At 34.8% G+C, this 20,596-nt stretch overlaps 1 protein-coding gene and 1 pseudogene across 1 annotated transcript in view; one reads left to right on the top strand and one right to left on the bottom strand.

Annotated features, from left to right (window-relative positions):
• The window catches only part of GSTCD (glutathione S-transferase C-terminal domain containing), a 153,776-nt gene that overhangs the window by 44,905 nt on the left and 88,275 nt on the right, over nucleotides 1–20,596 (bottom strand). The gene's annotated exons all lie outside the window — the stretch shown is intronic.
• Nucleotides 5,427–16,555, top strand: LOC134386332 (adenosine receptor A2b-like; annotated as a pseudogene).

Below are 20,596 nucleotides of genomic sequence, written 5' to 3'. Positions count from 1 at the left end.
GGATGAAGGAACCAATTTTTAAGCTAAGGAGGAGCCATGTTAAAACATCAGCATTTTTAGTCAGTCCAAAGCATCAAATAATGCAAAAAACACCAAATGTGTTTTTTGGAAAATGTGCACATGTGCAGCCAGGACACATGCTCAATATAGCGATTTATGCCCAAATTCAGGCAGCTCTTAATTTCTTGTTTCTTAGCCTGAAGCAACAAAGTACCTTGCATAGTTTAACTTACTTGAAAGAAAATGGTTGGGTGCTTAGATACACATTAGACTTCTTTACTAAAGATTCTCTTGTTTTTTTTTTGAGATGTAACACACTAACCACATTCTGTGAATTTTTTAAAAATATAATTAAGTATAAAGACAAAGAAAAAGGCTAAAACTAATGGTCTAGAGATTTTAAAAACATGCTTTTTGTTTGAAAAGCTATAAAATCAAGAAAGCAAAAGCAAATTTCTTCAACAGCTGTAATGTGCACTACTCTTCTAGAGCAGGTGTAAGACAATTGAATAGATGGGGTGGCACTGATAGGACCTTTGACAGGTGAGAAGGAAAGTGACAACCACAAACTTTAATGTTTTCAAGAGAGGCCAGGTTAACAGCACTGAGACAGACAAGTATGCTTTACAGGGCAATGGACAGTGAAGCTCAGGTTCCATCCCCAGGGTAGCTGTGATTTTCATGCTTGGAACAGTCATTAAGACACTTACTATATGCCCAATACTTGTTTATATTCTGAAGACACATCTCCTCAATGTGAATAAGACATCGTCCCTATCCTTAAGGAGCTTCTTCTAAGAAGAAGGTGTGTGTGTTAATTATGTGTAAAGGTATGTGCTCTGAAGATAAAGTACTAACCTCTCAGGACATTAGAGAAGGCTTCACAAAGACTTGGGGCATTTCAGCTGAGTCTTTAAGGAGGAGCAGAAACTTAAGAGATAGAATGGGCTGGGGAAGGCATGCCAAAAATAATATGGCATATTTAGGAGAAAACTACAAGTAGCTCATCTGTGCTTGAAAATGAGGGGTCAATGGGGAAACATACATACATCAGATAGATAGAGCATACATCAGATAGACTTGAAAATATGAGTATTTGCAGGGCCAGATGGGAAAAAACATGGCTTATTATTTTGCCTCTCTGCATGCTACAGAAAACATGGCCTTGCTTTAATATTTAACGTGCTTAGAGACAAGTTCTATTTGAATGGATGGCACTGTTATTTTTAAATTATTACATACTAAAGATTTTCCTTCATAGCACTAGCTTGCATCATTTTTATTCTGGATAGAGTATATCCTAAAATTAGATGGGATTATTCATAAAATTTTCTGGAATACTGAACCTTAACTGATGCTCACTGTCATTAAGTGATTTAATTAAGAAAATGAAATTGAATCAATTGAATTCGTTGAATTATTTTGAACCCTGGTGTTCTAGATCTAGAAATCTCTTGAACTTCTTATTGGATTCTTATTCTAACTCTCCTTCCCAAGCTCCTCTTCCCTTGGTAAACTCCTGTCTCTTTGTGCCATAGCTAATCACTGAGCATGTTTTACCTGGGTATATTACTAAAGTACCCCCCCAATCTACCCATTAAAATATCTCCTTTGCTTAAACACTTTTAAGGCATCTCTCTGCCTTAAAAAAAAAAAAAAAAAAAAAAAGATCTTGACTGCCTGGCAAGAAAACAAGATCTTTAATGATCTGGGCCCTGATTAACTTGCTAACCTCACCTTCTGCTACTTTCTATATATCCCCAATGTTCCAGTCTCTCTAAACAAGTTGACGCCTTTGTATAATTTGTTACCTTTGCTTAAAGCCTATTTCCTTGCTTTAGAACCTCAGGAATATCAACACTTTTCCTCACTCTAGGCTGCATTTAGCATATATATTACTTTTGTAATAATAATAATAATCTTTTAAAAAGATAAAAGAGAATAAAGTTACTTTTTCAAACTCTTTGTTACTAACAAAAATAGCTAATTTTTAATACTATAAATCCCATTATTGTTAACTAGTGAAACGATTTCTTATTATAAAATGATACCTAGGCACAATTCATTATAATAGCTCCCCCTGAAGAATCATTAGCTGAAATTACTTCCGTCTGCCTGAAATAGATACAGATGGTTTTCCCTTGAACTATATAAACTTGGGCCCAATTAGATGAAAAGACTATTACTGATAACAGTACATAACAGGTGCTCAAAAAAAGTTTTATGGATGAATTTTCTCCACAATTGTGACAAACTGCATTTCAAGGCATTATGCTAATTTTTGCAAGTACTAAGTATGAAAACAAGTTAGGTATTAATGCTATGCCCATATTTGCTGAAATAGCAAAAGAAGTCAACAATGAAACAGTGTTTTTAAGTAGGGATAAAAAAGTTTCTGAAAACTTGTAAGATAATAAGAAAGCAGACATTTAAATATGTATGAATAGACTTCAAAAGTTAGAAAGGGAGGAACAAAATTCCTAAAGAAACTCCTGAGAAGATATGCGTGAAACTGCAGCAGTTTAAAGTTTACACTTTAGGTTAAGGCAACTTTGTTTTAAGTTTTGGAGATAACTTGTTGGAAATACTAAAAATTTAGAATAGTCCTTTCAATTTTACATTTTTAAAAGCCAGTTACAGGCTTTTAATCCTCTTAGCCTCACTGACCTCAGAGGGACAATATTCTTACAGCATCAGATACTAGTCATCTGATACCCCCCACCCCCATTCACACACCCCACAGTTCAGTCTATGAAATCAACAGTGGTGTATCAGTGTGATGGCATTTTCACTCTGATAATTTTGTGATATATAGTATTAGAGCATTCAATAATTATTAACTGAAAAGATAGAATTCAGTGGAAATTCATAATATTAAAAGAGGACAATTTATGCTTCCTTAATTTAGAAATTATGGCCTTATAAATATCTTTCTCAACAAACAAATCAACTAACCAATTTGGCCTACATAGAACTGTTCTGTAAAATAGTAGGTTCACAAAAATAAATAACACTTAGTTTCTGTCCTTAATGAATTTCTACCTTGTTTAATTAGTACAAAACATTATATTTGAGCTTAGAAAATACATTTTATTAATCACATTTTACAATACATTTGTTAATTTAACAACCATAACTTGTAAAAATCCACGCTTCACTAAAGCTTCTACAATGATAATACTTGCTGCTTAAATGATGCTTTGACATTTATTAAGCAATTGTATATTTGATATATCATCTAACCCCAAAACTCTGTCATGTTGTCAGGGTGATGACATTTTCCTTAGTTTGGAATTGAGGACAATGAGCACCTAAGAGGTTGCTCAATCTTAGCACTTGCTCAATGACACACAGCTGGTAAGTGGTGAAGGTGAGATTCTAGGGAAGGATTTCTAACTTCAGGTTCAGTCTTCTTTTCAATATGGTCTGTTATTTCTTAAACATATGACTTTGATTCATTGTGATTTCAAAATTTCAATGCTGGTATCTTTTTTATGTACAAGAATATAAGGAAACCAGGTGCTTTCTAGCAGAGAAATTGAGTGATTTTCCTAGTAATTACATTTTAGAGAAAAAAATTTCGTTCTTCAGAATCAGTCTTAAAATGCATTTTATTTGTTTTTCCCCTAAATAAATTTCCAAGGGCTGGCTTACCAGTAAAAAGGATCAATTTAAGTTTTGAATGTCAGTATTTTGGAATATATCACTAAGGCATTAGAGGTCTCATAAGTCACTCTGTTTAATGAACTGACCTTTGGGTGTCACCCTTTCCAGAAAGAGATCATTTCCCCACCATCAGACTGTAGCAACCTTTTTGATTTTATAGAAAAGCAACATAGGAAGGTTGAGCAAACAATTTGTTGTAAAATCGGATTATCCAGGAGGAAAGAAATGAAAATAGATTGGGAAGATCTTTCATGTTACGGTACTACAGATGCTGACTAAAAATAGCATGCACCTTTCACCCTTCCATATCTAATTCTAAAGCATTTTTTAAAAAGCCAAGAACTAAAAAATGTTTAGGCAAGATGTTGGTTTGCAGGACAATAGTTGAAGAAATTATAGTCACACTTACTTACTAAATCAAAGTTTTGGCTTTGTTTATAAAAGCTTAGATACAGTGAATAATGGAAATTTTAAAACCTTATTCCTGCTATTTTTCTCTAAGGTGAATGAAACACTTTGACTTCAGAATACCAGAACGCAGGACTAAGTGAACACATACTTTATTTCCTTTAAATACTACTTACACCACACAAAGTGAACATTACTTTGCTCTGGTACTTTGTTTTTTTGTTGTTGTGTTGTTTTTTGTTTTTTGTTAAAGTCCACAATGTCTTCCAAGTTGTTCACAAGACCAAACTGAGATGTTTTTAGAACAAAAAAGTTAACTCTAGAAAATAGTTTAGATATTTATTTCTTCTCCCTCTTTTCATAAATTCAGAATGGAAAAACCTGAATATAAATTTTAAGTGAGTTAACTGCAAAAAAACTAAGGTGGGATGGGTAAACTTTTCTCATCAGAAAGATGTGTCTATTCTCTGTCTCCCTCTCCCTCTTTCTCAGCCCTCTCGTGGGCTGAGACACTGACACCCAAATCAATAATTCAGCTAACATTGCTCTTTGGAACTCTAGAGTAGATCTAGATCAGATTTTCCAGTTGCATTCTCAAAATCACTGTCCATTACATTCAGCGACCTCAAACCAAACATTTCCAAAAACTGAACTCATTTATCTTCTGTCATGAAACCTGTTTCTTTTCTGGTATCCTCTCTATTTGTTAATGGCCCTTATCATCATCCTCCAACCAAAGCCATATCCTCAGTTCACTCTTTGATTATCTGTCACGTATATTATTGAAATAGTTTTCTAATTAAATACTTTCTGCCCTATATTCTCACCCTTTCATACACATTGTTTCTTCCTTTATTTTCTTTTTTCCTTTTTGGCAGCTGGCTGGTATGGGGATCCAAACCATGACCTTGGGGTTACGAGGCTTCTCTCTAACCAAGTGAGCTAACTGGCTGGGCTCCGTGCCCATCCTTTCTAAAATGCAAATTTCATACAGCTACTTCTCTTCTTAAAAGGTCCTCAATGGCTCCCCACTGCTGATAGGATAGATTTTTAACATCGAGACTTCATCATCTAGGCCAGCTCACTTCTGTCACTCCTTTACTCCCACACTGTCACCATTCTCTGGCCAGATGGATCTACCAGATATTCTCCAAACATACCATGCTCTATCACCTTTCTGAGGTTTTAAACATAGTATTTGCTTTGTCATGAACACCATTTCAGAAATTCCAAACTTTTTGTAAAACGCTAGTTCCTCAAGATGTTAAGAGATATTGAGGAAAAAATAGTGGGTTCCACCATCAAGTAGATTTAGGAAATGTATATATTATCCAATTTCTTAGAGAATCACAATGCATAGTAAAGACTCTAAGGAGTCTCACAGTATAGAAACTGGTTTAATTTAGAATAACATAATTCCCTAAATTATTTTACAACTGAATGCTTTTACTTTCTAATTCTCTTTATGGATTATTTTAGGAAACTGCTTTGGGAAACCTTGCTTTCTCCCACCTCTTTGCTTAAAAATACCTACTCACTCTTCAAAATCAAGTTCCAATGAATGCAGTGAGCAACAAGACAGACCAGATTCTTTACACTACAAACGCTTCCACCTTAGGATAACTGTATTTCCCGTGGACATCCAGAAATTACTTAACATACGAAACCCAGTCACACGTTAGTTAGGGTCAAGTCGCTGAATCAGCAATAAAAAGGAATAGAAGGCACCCAAATCATTTTTTTTCCTTGAAATTGAGAGCTAAAAAGGTTATGTTTAAAAGCTCCAATATATTAGTTATTATATTTCTTCTTGAATATTAACTTATAAAAGAAAATGACATGACTTTTCATGTCTACTTATTCAATGTAGACTTTTGAAATATTCTAAGGACATAAAGTCATAAGTAGTATTCACCAGTTAAAGTTGACATACTGTTTAATTAGATATCAAAACAGCTAATTGCTTATGAGGACTCTTGAGGATAATGCTTAAAATTTAACATTTCTGAATACCCAATGAAAAATACAATATAAACACCTTATTGTCCTCCTTAAAATCTATCATCTGGTATTAGGAATACAGACATGGAAACATGAGGGCATTTATAAGTAGCATCCACAGATCTGCACACCCACAGAACAGACCTGGGAATTTCCTCACTCTTTAAAACAGGGATGCATATCTTGGTAACTTCCAAAAACTGCTAAAACCAGATTTGGAGTCTTATATATTCCTCCCATTATTTAAATTCCACATATGCAATACACAGAGAAACCACATAAATAGAATAAAAAGCACCAGGGAGATGGTGTTTAGTCAAAAATTTCCATCAGTTTCCATTAACTTAATCTTATAAACATGTGATTAGTTTTTACTTTCAAGTTAATAAAAAGAAGCCAGAACTTTCTCCCTTCATTAGCCAATATAAAACAGGTAAACTACTTAGAGGATTATGTAGGACAGTAAAACAAATACTGCTGCACTGATGGCCTTTAAAATTCATAAATGGATGACTTTAATAAGACTTTGTGCTTTCATTCATAATAAAAGAAATAATATTAGGTTAGCATATGAGAATTTTGGTTGCCTTTCAAGGAATCATATCTTAAACATGGAGAAAAACACTGAGATTAGTAGTAAGAAGCAACAAAACTATAAATAACCCATTAATTTATAAAACCTACAAAAATACAATTTTTTTTGCTGAGGTATACTTTGAAAAATTGTAAACAATGCTTCAAGAGGAAAGAAAAGCAGTATAAAATTAAAACTTTCATTGGAAGTGAATAATAACCTCTTTCCTTTCCATCATGAATAGAAGAGTAAGAGAAATTCCAATCATTAGTTGAACATTTATTTATTAGGTGCCTACTATGTGCCAGGCAATGTTGCAAGGATCAGGTATATAGCAGTCCCTGTTACCACAGAGCACACATTCCAGTGGATGTAGATAGATGATACACACAAAACAAATAAACATATATCATATGAAGGGCTAAGAAAAAAATAAAATAAAAAAGAAGGGGGACAAAGAGTAAGAAATCGGAGACTTATTTTAGATAGGATGACTGGAAAGGGCCTCTCTGATAAGGTGACATTTGAGACCTGAATGAAGTGAGAGAGTGAGGTACATGAATTATATAGAAGAATTTTCCATACAAAGGGGAAAACAAACATAGTTAGTGAATATGAGACTGGCAGAAGAGAAGGACAAAGAAGTAGCTAGGGTCCAGAGTTTAAAAAGCTCTATAATCTATGTACAGATTTTGGAATATATTTTGAATTAGATGGATTTTTGGACATTATTTGACTTACATTTTAAAAAGGATCACTAGAAGTGACATCATCAACATAACAGAATAGACAAGACAATCCCCATCATGTCCCCTCCCCCAATAGATCAATGTATAACTATTAAAGTGCAAAAACTGGCATTCTGAGATCCCTGGAACTTGGGGGGAAGAGGAGTAGAGACCTGTGGAGTATGTGAATGGCCGTGGTGAGTGGGAGTAGGAACCACTTCAACCATTTCAAGCCCTAGCTGCTTCCTGGGCAGGCACAGCACAGCACAAGGAGCACCTACCACAGCACATAGAGCAGCTACAAGGAGACAGCAAAGCCTCAGTAGTGCGTTTTGCCTGAAGCTACTTGGAGTCTACAGGAAAAAAGGTTGCTCCGCCCATCTCCCAGTCCAGCAAAGCCTCTTGCAAGCTTCCCCCGGGCATGCATATAAGTGGGGAGTTGCAGGTGATGGGAAGAGGGAGTCCACCAGATGTCAGTTAATCTTCAAGGGGAACTAGAATGCTGCCTGCCTCACGGGAAATGTTTGGAGTGCTGGGATGGGGAAGCTGACCTACTAGCAGAACAGCTGGGTGGTGTTGGAAGGCAATCTGCCTTCTGACTGGCTTAGGTGCCACACAGTGGAGACCTGTCAGTGCAATAGAACTGCCAGAGGGTTTCCTGCAGAGGGCACAGTCTGCAGGAAAGACTTGGTCCTGGGCTGGATTTTCTAAACAGTCCAATTGAGTTTGTGGCAATCCCACATGACCCAGAATTGACAAAAAGGCCAACAATTAAAATCTGGTCTGTGCAAAAAGTCTTCCCAGTTGGAAAAACAGCAGCAAAGCAGCAATTTAGGTCAGACACAAAGCTCAAGTCCTGGTCCCCATAGGAAGTGTCCCCCAATTCAGAAATCAACCCCAGGTCAGCAAATTAATTCTAGCATAGTAATTAAGTGGTGGTGGTTGCTATTAATTCTCCACAGAATAGAAAAAAAACAACAGAAAGAGACAAAGTTCTGATATTAACTAGAAAATGTCTAACACCACCAAAGAACACCTATAAAACCTGCAAAAGGCAGCCATCTCCTAAAATGTGCAGGTGTCAATCTAAAGACAAAAAGATTGAGAAAGAACAGAGAAATACGACAACACCAAAGGAAACCAACAAAGCTCAGCAATGGATGCAGAAGAACACAGATTTATGAAATGTTTGATTAATTCAGAATAATCCTCTTAAAGATGTTCAGGAAGTCACAAGAAAATACATATAGAAAATTAAATAATATTTGGTAAATAATCCAGGAACATAATAAGAAACTTGATAAAGAAATAGAATTAAATAAAAAGAAATCAAGTAGAAATTCTAGAAATAAAGAATATGTTATCTGAACTGAAAAACTCTGTAGAAATTTCCAGTGGCAGACTTGATCACACAGACGAAAGATTCAGTTAGCTCAAAGAGAGAATATACAAAATTATCCAACAGAGGATCAAGAAGAAAAAAGAATAAGAAAAAATGAAACAGAATTGCAGAAACCATGGAACTCCTTCAAGCAAAATAACCTCCACATAATTGGTGTACCCAAATGAGACAAAAAAGGAGACCTAGAAAGTATATTTTAGAATATAATGGGTGAAATTTCCCAAGTATGGAGAAAGATGACAGCACTCAGGCACAGGAAGCTCGGAGGTCACCAATAAAATTCAATACAAAGAGGAATACCCCAAGGCTAATCATAATAAAATTATCAAAAACCAAAGACAAAGAAAGAATACTAAAATCAGCAAGATAAAAGAAACACATAACACACAGCATTCAACGGAGCCCCAATATGGTGGTCATTCAGTGGCTTTCTTAGTAGAAACTCTACAGTCCAGGAAAGAATGGAATGATATATTTAAGTGCTTAAGGGAAAAGACTGTCAACCAAGAATTCTGTATCCAGCATAACTAATCTTCAAATATGAAGGAGAAATAATATCTTTCCCAGATTTCCCAGACAAACAAAAGCTAAGGAAATTCATGAACACTGGACCTGACTTAAAAGAAACATAGGCAGTTCTTCAAGCTGAGAGATGACACTAAAGTGTAACAAGAAAACATCTGAAGGTTAAAACTAACTAGTAAATTGAGTACACAGACAATCTCAGAATACACCATGTTGTAAGTGGTGAATAAACCACTTATATCCTTACTATGAAGACTAAACTATAACTATATATATAACTACACACATATATATGCTATAGCATGTTTTTTGTAAGCCTCATACTAACCATAACACAAAAACTTATAAGAGACATATGAAAAATAAAAAGCAAGAAATCAAACTATACTACTAAGGAAAACCACTCAAACACAAAGGAAGACAGTAAGACTGGCAAAAAGGGGAAAATGACCTACAAAACAACCAGAAAAAAAGTTAACAAAATGGCAGAAACAAGTCCCTATATATCAATAGTAAGCCTAAATGTAAGTTAATTAAATTCCCCAGTTAAAAGGCAGAGTGGTTGAATGGATTATAAAACAAGAACCAACAATATGCTGCCTACAAGAAACTTACTTCAATTATAAAGGCACACAATGACTGAAAATAAAGGAATGGAAAAAGATATTTCATACAAATGGAAGCCAAAAAAGAACAGGAGTAGTTACATTTATATCAGAAAAAAATAGACTTGAAGCCAAAGAAAGTAAAAAAAGATAAGGAAGGTTATAATATAATGATAAAGGGATCAATTCAACAAAATGATATAACAATTCTAAATACATACACACCCAACTCAGGAGTACCCAGATATATAAAGCAATTACTGTTAGACCTAATGGGAAGGATAAACTCCAACACAATAATATTTGGGACATTAATACCTTACTTTCAGCAAAGAACAGATCATCCAGACAGAGAATTAACCAAGAAATATCAGAGTTAAGCTCCACTCTAGGTCAACTGGATCTAATGAACATTTATAGAACATTTCATCCAACAGCTGTAGAATATACATTCTTCTCAGCAGCACATGGAACATTCTCTAGAATAGACTATATGTTAGGTCACAAAACAAGTCTCAACAAATTTTTTAAAACTGAAATCACATCAACTATGTTATCTAACCACAATGGAATAAAACTAGAAATCAGGAACAAAGGGACACTGGAAACTGTACAAATACATGGAAATTAAGCAACAAATTCCTAAACAATGAAAGCTATATGGGTATTCATTGTACTAGTTTTGCAATTTTTAAAAAATGGGTTTGTAATTTTTAACAAAAGATTGGAGGATGAGACTAGAGGAAGAGAAGATAAAAGCACAGACCTTTTTTTTTTCTGGTTCCAGAAATTTTTTTTTTACAGAGAAATTTATTTATTTTTTAACTGAAACATTGATTGTACATATTTATGGGGTACAGGCTTATATTTCAATACATGTGTACAATATGTAATGATCAAATCAGGGTAGTTAGCAAATTCATCATCACAAAAATTTATCATTTCTTTGTAATGGGAACTTTGAGCTCCTCTTTTCTAGCCATTTGAGGATAAACAATAAATTATTGTTAATTATAGATACATAGCACTACTGTACACCATTAGAACTTATTTTTCCTATTAGGCTGTAATTTTTGTGTCTATTAACCAACCTCTCACTGTCTCCTTTTCCCCTTCCCCTTCCCATCCTCTAGTAACCAGAATTCTACTTCCTACTTCTAAAAGCTAAACGTTTTTTTTTATGGTTACCACATATGAGTGTGAACATGTGATATTTATCCTTCTGTGCCTGACTTATTTCACTTAACATAATGTCTTTCAGGCTCATCAATGTTGCTCCAAGTGACAGGATTTCATTCTTTTTAAGGAGTTTTATTTTAAAGGGGAGTACGTAAATGGTGTGGTAGGTGCAGGGCTAAGTGGGGTAAGAGAATTTTTAAAAGTGAATGATAATTTAGCATTTTTATTACATAATAGACATGATTGAAGAGATAAAGAAAAATTATCTGAGGGTATGAGGGGACGAGATACAGTACATGGTGAAAGACGTGGGCTTAAATGGGAATACAACTGGAGGGCCTATAGTGTAAGGATATAAAAGCAGATATGTTGGTACATTTGCTGGTGAAGCCATATAGAAACTCTTAATTGTTTCCAATTTCTCTCTGTAAATTGAGAAGGGGAAGTATTGAAAGGTTGAGAGAGGAGATGATATGAAATAGTTATATATACTGAGTTGATTTGGAAAATCTTACAGAAGGATTGATAGTACTAAGGACCCACTTTCTTAAACAAAGATCTAAATAATTATAAAGATGGAAGAAACCCTAGTATTCATCTAGTCTAATCTAGTTATTTTATAGGCCAAAAAAAAAAAAGGGAGACTTGGATATCATTTTATAATTGATAAGCTGAGAATAGGGAAAAGAGATGAGGAGAAAATGAACATGGGTAATTGGCCAAACATAATAATAGTTCTAAGAATATAAACCATTTACTGAAATCCTTTTACATGGCAGTACTATGCTAGGTACTCTGTATAACTTATCTCCTATACTGAAAACTACCTATATTCTCATTGAGACTACAAACTCTTATCCAACTCTATACTGACTCTGTACCTCCTTGTACCTAGTAGATTTTCAAATACGTTTATTGAATCCAACACTTCAGTAAACCTGGAGCCTATTAAGAAGCCAATTAAGGGAATAGTGTTGATCTTCAGACACTAAGAAAAAAAGGAGAGGTGAATGAAGAAGGAACACAGGCAGAAAGTGAGGTAGTAAATATTACATAAAATCAGCCTAAGTTTTTTCATTGATTAAATATACAGGTGAAGCAAACTGGACTCAATGCTGATTGGCATTTAAAAATTTTCTAACAGATGCAATGGGAAAATTTCTAAGAAATGTTTCATGCGTACATGAACAATAAGGGCTTACATACTGGGAGGCAAGGAAGAGGAGGCAGAAGGAGTGGTCTGAATTAACTGGTAATTTTTAAATTCTCTCATAACAAGGAAGAACTTAAAGAAGTAAAAACCTCATTGCTTTACTTTAGTGCTGTGCCAATCTTTTAATCCCTTCCTGACCCATTTTTATTCAGCACTGAAAAGGGTACATTGTTTGATTTGGGTATTAGCTTTTAAGGAGATTAGTTTCCAGGAAAAGTAAAGCATTTTGCATATAAAGAGGGACCCTGATACAAGGCACCAGAGTACTCTTGTTCCTAGACCACCTTTTAAAAAGCAATAAAAAACAAAATAATCCAATATTCTATTCCCTCCCAAAATTACAGATGAAATTTAAAAAAATCATTGTGTATGAAAAAAGCATTTCTCAATGAAAAATATTTTAAAACTTTTCAAGACATTTACGTGCCTTCTAGAGTTTTAACCAAAGGGAAGCATAATCCTTTTAGTCATAAGCAAGAAATGAAAATTAATAGATTTTTTAAATCACAGATGTCAATCTACATTAGATTAGTAACTATGGGTTATAATATAATTAAAATTCAAGCACAATGAGGAAATAAATAAAGCTTCCTAAATCTTCATACAATTTTTCTTAGAGACTTCTGGCTTAATCTTAACACTTAAGAAAAATTTGTCCATATATTCCAAGTGGGTACAGATTAATTATTTCTGAGCCCTATCAGTTCTAACACTCCTTTTATAACAAATATTTTGTAATATCCCTCATAATAACACTGAAATGAAATTCAAAGATAATTTAGCTTACCTACTTATGTAATCTAAATGAAAATAAATATCATCACTTAACTTAATATAAAGGAGAAATAAAATTAATATTTTCTAATAGAATATTACAATATTTTGATGCCCAGATGCTCAGTGATGATTAGTAGAGGACAAAAAATGCTCCCACAAATTTCTAAAATACTCTCAGGAATTAACATTAAATATTATGACATGTAAATTCCCTGAATTTTAGGTAATGTTCTATCTAGAATTTAATGAAATGTTGTATTACTGGAATTTTGTTCTTCAGTAACCCAAAGCAATTTTAGAAGATAAGTTTTCATGGAGCATATCATAATTTAGATTAGACTTCTATTTCAAACAATTTCCTCTTATAAAAACCATTTTATGTATACTAGTACCCAACATTCTAATATAAAAGTATCTTTAGGTAAATAAATGAATGTTGTTTTTTAAATGAGCTTCCTGATATAGCCATCTGTTTATTTTTATATTTTATTTTGTAATAATAACAATAATGAATCATCTATCTGATATCTTTGGAAAATTCCTCATTTCCAAATATTTTTAGTTGATGAAAATATACCCCTCTTAAAAGGCAAAATTTTTTAATATTAAATATTTCATACATACAAATACATTTTAAACGTACATGAGTTATAAATAATTATAATGATAAAATGAATACTGAGGTATCCAATACCCAGCTTAAGAAATGGAGGTATTAATAATACTTTCAAAGTCCTGTGTATACATCCCTACCCAACTGCACCTCCCTCACCTTTCCCTACCCTGAGATAATCCCTGTCTAGAATTATGTGTTTACTAGTCTATTGGTTTTCTTTTTAGGTTTACCACAGATATGTATCTCTAATAATATATTATTTAGTTTTGAATATTTCTGAACTTTAGATAAATAGAATTACATGTATACTTCTTTTTGTTGCAACTCACGTTTTTCACTCAACATTATGTTTGTAAGTTTTATCCATGTTAATATATAAAGCTGTACCTTATTTTCACTACTCTGAGTATTCCATTGTAAAACTATAATTTATCCATTTTCCTGTGGATGTTATTTGGGATATTTCCATTTTTTCTATTACAAACAACCCAAAACATTTTTTACAATTTTGAAATTTCTTAAGTTGGTTATATATTTCTTAACTTTCTTTGAAAAACTTGAATATAATTTAATCTTTCCTTAATGGCTCCAAGTCATATTTATGAATATCAATTATATGTAATATAGCATTATAATAATGCTCTCAGAAGTTACAGAAGATGTGTTCTTCTATAGGTTCTTCTCTCACTCTCAGGCTAGAGAAGAAGCAAGAAGCTCCTTGCTTCTGTCAATGTTTATTCTAACATTCTCTATTTTCAATTTCCTCCTTGTAGACCTGGAGGCCAGCCAATGAAATTTGAGAATAGTGCCAACTAGAAGAAAAAATAGATTATGACTGAAAGACCAACTGGGAGTTTTATTTGGGGAAATGTGAGCTATCATATGAGCTGAAATGGTATTATGGAAGGAACAAAGGTTTTGGTATTTCATGTCTAGCTCAGGCATTCATTAGCTGTCTCTCTTTATCAGGTTACCAAATCTTTCTGAGTATTTGCTATCTTGTCTGTAAAATGTAAATAACAATACTATTTGATAGGGCTATTGTGAAAAATAAACAGCACCACAGCATAGTCCCAACTAAACCACTGGCACTCAGTAAATGTAGATTGCTTATCCTTCACATCTACTCACTTATCATTAGAGGGTAGTATTTGCCCAACTACTTCAAGAAACCAGAGACTTCTTGGATGACTTCCTGGTTCGTGTATACATTCTAAATATTCCCAGATATACAACGACCTTCATAGAAGTGAGGAGTTATTATAGCTTTAAAAATCACAGCAAACACATCATAATAATGTTAAGAAGAATTACTACTGCAGAAAAACTGGATTATGGCTTAGAGAACCTCTTGAATGCAAAGAGGGTGAAGTGAAAAAAAGAATTAAAGAGAAGAGAAATATGAAGAATGTGGTAAAGAGACAATGAAAAGTCAACTTATGGACAACCAGTGTATCTGAAGAGAACACCAGAATAAATGGAATGAAAATTTTATTCAAAGACATAAACTGTGTTGAAGGAAGAAATCTTACCTAGACAGAAGATAAATATGAATTATATTTGAAAGAACTCACCTGCTAAGGCAAAATTAACAAAAAGAGACTATTGCTTTCAGATAGCCTAAGGAAAAAAATTGAACTTAAATAGAGGTTTTGATCAGACAGAACATTTTAGCCAGCCCACACGGCTCAGACGCTGCTGGCTGCGTGAGCTCTGGGCGCTCCGGCCATGCCCCATTGGGCCCAAGACATGACCCCGTACTCAGCACAGCTCCATTAGGCGTCACCAAGGGCCTGGCTGGCCTGGTCACAACACGGGAGGCGCAAGACATGCTGTACCTGACCCTGGTGCCGGTCATAGCTGTGCATTGGTGGTGGGCAATGTGTTGGTGTGTGTGGTGGTGGGCACAAGAAGCACCCTGCAGATGCCCACCAGCTACTTCCTGGTGTCCGTGGCTGTGCCTGATGAGGCCACGGGGCTGTTTTCCATCCCCTTTGTCATCACCATCAGCCTGGGCTTCTGCACTGACTTCTACAGCTGCTTCTTCCTCACCTGCTTTGTGCTCATGCTCACACAGAGCTCCATCTTCAGCCTGCTGGTGGTGCTGTAGACAGGTACCTGGCCATCTGCATGCCACTTAAGTATAAAAGTCTAGTCACTGGGACATGAGCAAGAGGGGTCATTGCTGTCCTCTGGGTCCTTGCCTTTGGCATCAGATTGACTCCATTCCTGGGGTGGACAGTAAAAATAGTGCCACCAACCGCACAGAACTCTGAGGTGGAACCATGAACAAAAGCTGCTGCCTTGTGAAGTGTCTTTTTTGAGAATGTGGTCCCCATGAGCTATGTGGTATATTTCAATTTCTTTTGGTGTGTTGTGCCACAACTGCTCATAATGCTGGTGATCTGCATCAAGATCTTCATGATGGCCTGCAGGCAACTTCAGTGCACCAAGCTGACAGACCACTCCAGGACTACCCTCCAGTGGGAGAACAATGCTGCCAAGTTACTGGCCGTGATTATGGGGATTTTCACTCTGTGAGGGCTACTAGTACATGCCATCAGTATGTCACTCTTTTTTTAGCCAGCTCAGGTTAAGGATAAACCCAAGTGGGCAATGAACACAGCCATTCTCCTTTCACATGACAATTCAGTTGTCAATCCCATTATCTACACCTACCAGGACCAAGACTTCTGCTACACTTGTCACAAAATCATCTCCAGTTGTGTTCTCTTCCACACAGATATCACAGTGGCAATGGGTAGGTTGGGGCACAGCCTGCTTTCAATGTGGGCCTACAACAAAGGCTCTGGACTCTCCGAGAGGCACAAGTTCAAAATAAACAAAGAGATGGGGCATGACTGGCTGATTCTCATTGTGAAAGATAGCTACACCTCAAAAACATATGGTCTTCCTCTTTTGAGCACTTCCCTGGAGTTACCACATATCTAACATGTATGTGTTATTAGTAGGTTCCAATGGTTGAAAAATATATTTATGGTTCTTTTTGGCTGCTCTTATTGTTGGATGATGCTGATGCCTTGAAGGATTCTAAAAGACTATTTTGTTTTAAATAATGTATTTTCCAGACAAACAAAAAGTACAGGTGTTCACCAACTCACAACCAGCCCTATAAGAAATCCTCAAGGGAGTCCTGAATCTGGAATCCAAAAAACAATAATCATACAATGAATACACAAGAAAGGATAAAACCAACTGGTAGAACAAAAATGCAAATGAGGGAGAGAAAGAAACTATTTCTTCCCATGTCCAAAAACCAACAAAAACTTAAGAAAAACAATAAAAGGTAAAGAAAGAAACAAAAGATACTTAAAATATCCCAATGAAAATCAAAAAAATTCCAGGAGTAAGAAAATACCTTTCAATAACAGCCCTAAATGTAAATGGACTAAATTCCCCACTCAAAAGACACAGACTGGCTGACTGGATTAACAAGCTAGACCCAGCTATATGCTGTCTACAAGAGACTTGCTTCACCTATAAAAACACATACAGACTAAGAGTGAAAGGATGGAAAAAGATACAACATGCAAATAGAAATAAAAAATGAGTAGGAGTAGTTATTCTTGTGTCAGGTAAGATAGACTTTAAAACAAAAATTATAAAAAGAGACAAAGAAGGCCACTATATAATGATAAAGGGATATACCCAGCAAGAAGACATAACAATTGTAAATATAAATGCACCCAAAAAGACTTTAAACCAAAAATTATAAAAGAGACAAAGAAGGCCACTATATAATGATAAAGGGATATATCCAGCAAGAACACATAACAATCATAAATATAAATGCACCCAACATCAGAGCACCCAGACATATAAAGCAAATACTATTAGACCTAAGGAAAGAGGAAGACCCAAATATGATAATAGTTGGGGACCTGAACACCCCTCTCTAGACATTGAACAGATCATCTAGGCAACAAATCAACAGAGAAACACAGGATTTAAACTACACTTTAGATAAATTGGACTTAGCAGATATCTACAGAACAGTTCGTCCAACACCCACAGAGTATACATTTTTCTCATCGGCACACAGAACATTCTGTAGGACAGACCACATATTACATCACTAATCAAGTCTCAACAAATTTTAAAAAACTGAAATCATTTTGAGTTTCCTTTCAGATTACAGTGGATTAAAACTAAAAATCAATAACAAGCAAAACTCCAGAAACTGTACAAATATGGGGAAATTAAACAACATGCTCCTGAATGACCTATAGGGTCCAAGAAGAAATTAAACAGGAAATAAAAAAATTTATTGAATGAATGAAAATAAAGATACATCATACCAAAAACCTGTGGGATACTGCAAAACAGTATTAACAGGAGTTTACTGCAATAAATGCTTACATCAAATGAATAGAAAGATTCCAAACAACCAACCTAATGCAACACCTCAAAGAACTGGAAAAACAGGAACAATCCAATCCCAAACTTAGCATATGGAAAGAAATAATTAAGATCAGAGCAAAACTAAATTAAATAGAAACCCCCAGAAAAGATACAAAAGATCAATGAAACAAAAAGTTGTTTTTTTGAGAAGATAAACAAAATAGACAAACCATTAGCTAGGCTAACTAAGAAAAGGAGAGAGAAGACCTAAATACCAAAAATTAAAAATCAAAAAGAAGACATTACAACTGATAACACACCACAGAAATACAAAGAATCATTAGAGACTATTCTAAACAACTATATGCCAACAAATTTGAAAACCTAGAGGAAATGGATACATTTCTGGACACATACCATCTACCATGACTGAGCCAAGAAGAAATAGAACCTGAACAGACCAATAACAAGCAAGGAGATTGAAGCAGTAATCAGCAGACTCCCAACAAAGAAAAGCCCAGGACCAGATGGCTTTATCATTGAATTCTACCAAATCGTTAAAGAGGAATTAATACCAATTCCCTTCAAACTATTCCAAAAAATTGCAACAGAGGCCATTCTCCCAAACTCATTCTATGTGGCCAACATCATCCCGGTACCAAAACTACACAAAGATACAAGAAAAAAAGAAAACTATAGGACTTTATCTTTGATGGACATAGATGCAAAAATCCTCAATAAAATATTAGCAAATAGGAAACAGGAACGTATCAAAAAAATTATACACCATGATCAAGTGGGATTCATCCCAGGGATGCATGAATTGTTCAACATATGCAAGTCAATAAATATGGTATACCATATCACCAAAGTCAAGGACAGAAATCATATGATTATCTTAATAGATGCAGAAAAAGCATTTGACAAAATTCAACATTCCTTCATGATAAAGTCTCTCAGCAAATTAGGTATAGAAGGGAAGTTTCTCAACACAATAAAACCCATATATGAGAAACTTACACCAATATCATCCTGATATTGAACTGGAACAAGACAAGGATGCCCACTCTCCTGTTTAATAGTATTGGAATTACTAGCCAGAGCAATTGGGCAAGAGAAAGAAATAAAGAGCACCCGGATTGAAAAAGAATCAAATTGTCTCTCTTTGCAGATGGCACAATCCTATATATAGAAAAACCTAAAGACTCTACAAAAACTCTAAGAGTTGATAAAGAATTTCAGAAAAGTTGCAGGATACAATATCAACACAAAAAATCAGTAGTGTTTTTGTACTCCAACAACAAACAAGCAGAAAAAGAAATCAAGAAAGCTAGCAAATTTACAATAGTCACCCCCAAAATAAAATACCTGGGAATAAATTCAAACAAGGAAGTAAAAGATCTCTACAACAGAAGTACAAATCACTGTTGAAAGAAATTAGGGGACACAAAAAGATGGAAAGACATTCTGTGTTCTTGAATTGAAAGAATTAACATTGTGAAAATGTCCATACTACCCAAAGTGATCTACAGATTCAATGCAATCCCCATCAAAATACCAATGACATTCTTCACAGAAATAGAAAAAACAATCCTAACATTCATATGGAACAACAAAAGACCCCCAAAAGCCAAAGCAATCCTGAGCAAAAATAAATAAACAAATGAAGCCAGAGGCATAACCCTACCTGACTTCAAATTAAACTACAAAGCTATAGTAACCAAAACAGCATGATACTGGTATAAAAACAGATACTCGGACCAATGGAACAGAATAGAGAACCCAGCAATCAACCCACATACTTAAGCCAACTGGTCTTTAACAAGGGCACCAAGAGCATACACTGAGAAAGACTGCCTCTTCAATACATGGTGCTGGGAAAAGTGGACATCCACACATAGAAGAATGAAACTAGACTTCTACCTCTTGCCGTGTACCAAGATCAGCTCAAAATGGATTTAAGACTTAAATGTAAGACCTGATACTATAAAATTCCTAAAAGAAAAAATAGGGGAAACATTTCAGAAAGCAGGACCGTGCAAAGACTTTATGAGTAAGACCCCAAAAACAAAGGCAACAAAAGGAAAATAAGCAAATGGTATTTTATCAAACTAAAAGCTTCTGCACAATAAAAGAAACAATTAGCAGAGTGAAAAGACAACCTACAGAGTAGGAGAAAATAGCTGCAAAATAACATCTGACAAAGCATTAATATCCAGAATATACAAGGAACTCAACAGTAAAAAAACAAGAAACCCCCCAAAATGGGCAAAGGAGCTGAATAGGCATTTCTCAAAGGACGATATACAAATGGATAAGAGACACATGAAAATATGCTCAACATCACTAAGCATTAGAGAAATGCAAATTAAAACCATATTGACATATCATCTCACTCCAGTTAGACTGCCTATATCAAAAAGACAGAGAGTAACAAATGCTGGAGAAAGGGGAACCCTCCTACACTACTTGGGGGGGGACTGTAAATTGGTTCAGCCATTATGGGAAACAGTATGGGGTTCCCTTAAACAACTACAGAT

The sequence above is a fragment of the Cynocephalus volans genome, chromosome 9 (genome assembly GCF_027409185.1).
Source record: "Cynocephalus volans isolate mCynVol1 chromosome 9, mCynVol1.pri, whole genome shotgun sequence".
In the NCBI taxonomy this organism is placed as follows: Eukaryota; Metazoa; Chordata; class Mammalia; order Dermoptera; family Cynocephalidae; genus Cynocephalus; species Cynocephalus volans.
This window is presented reverse-complemented; position numbering and strand designations above follow the sequence as displayed.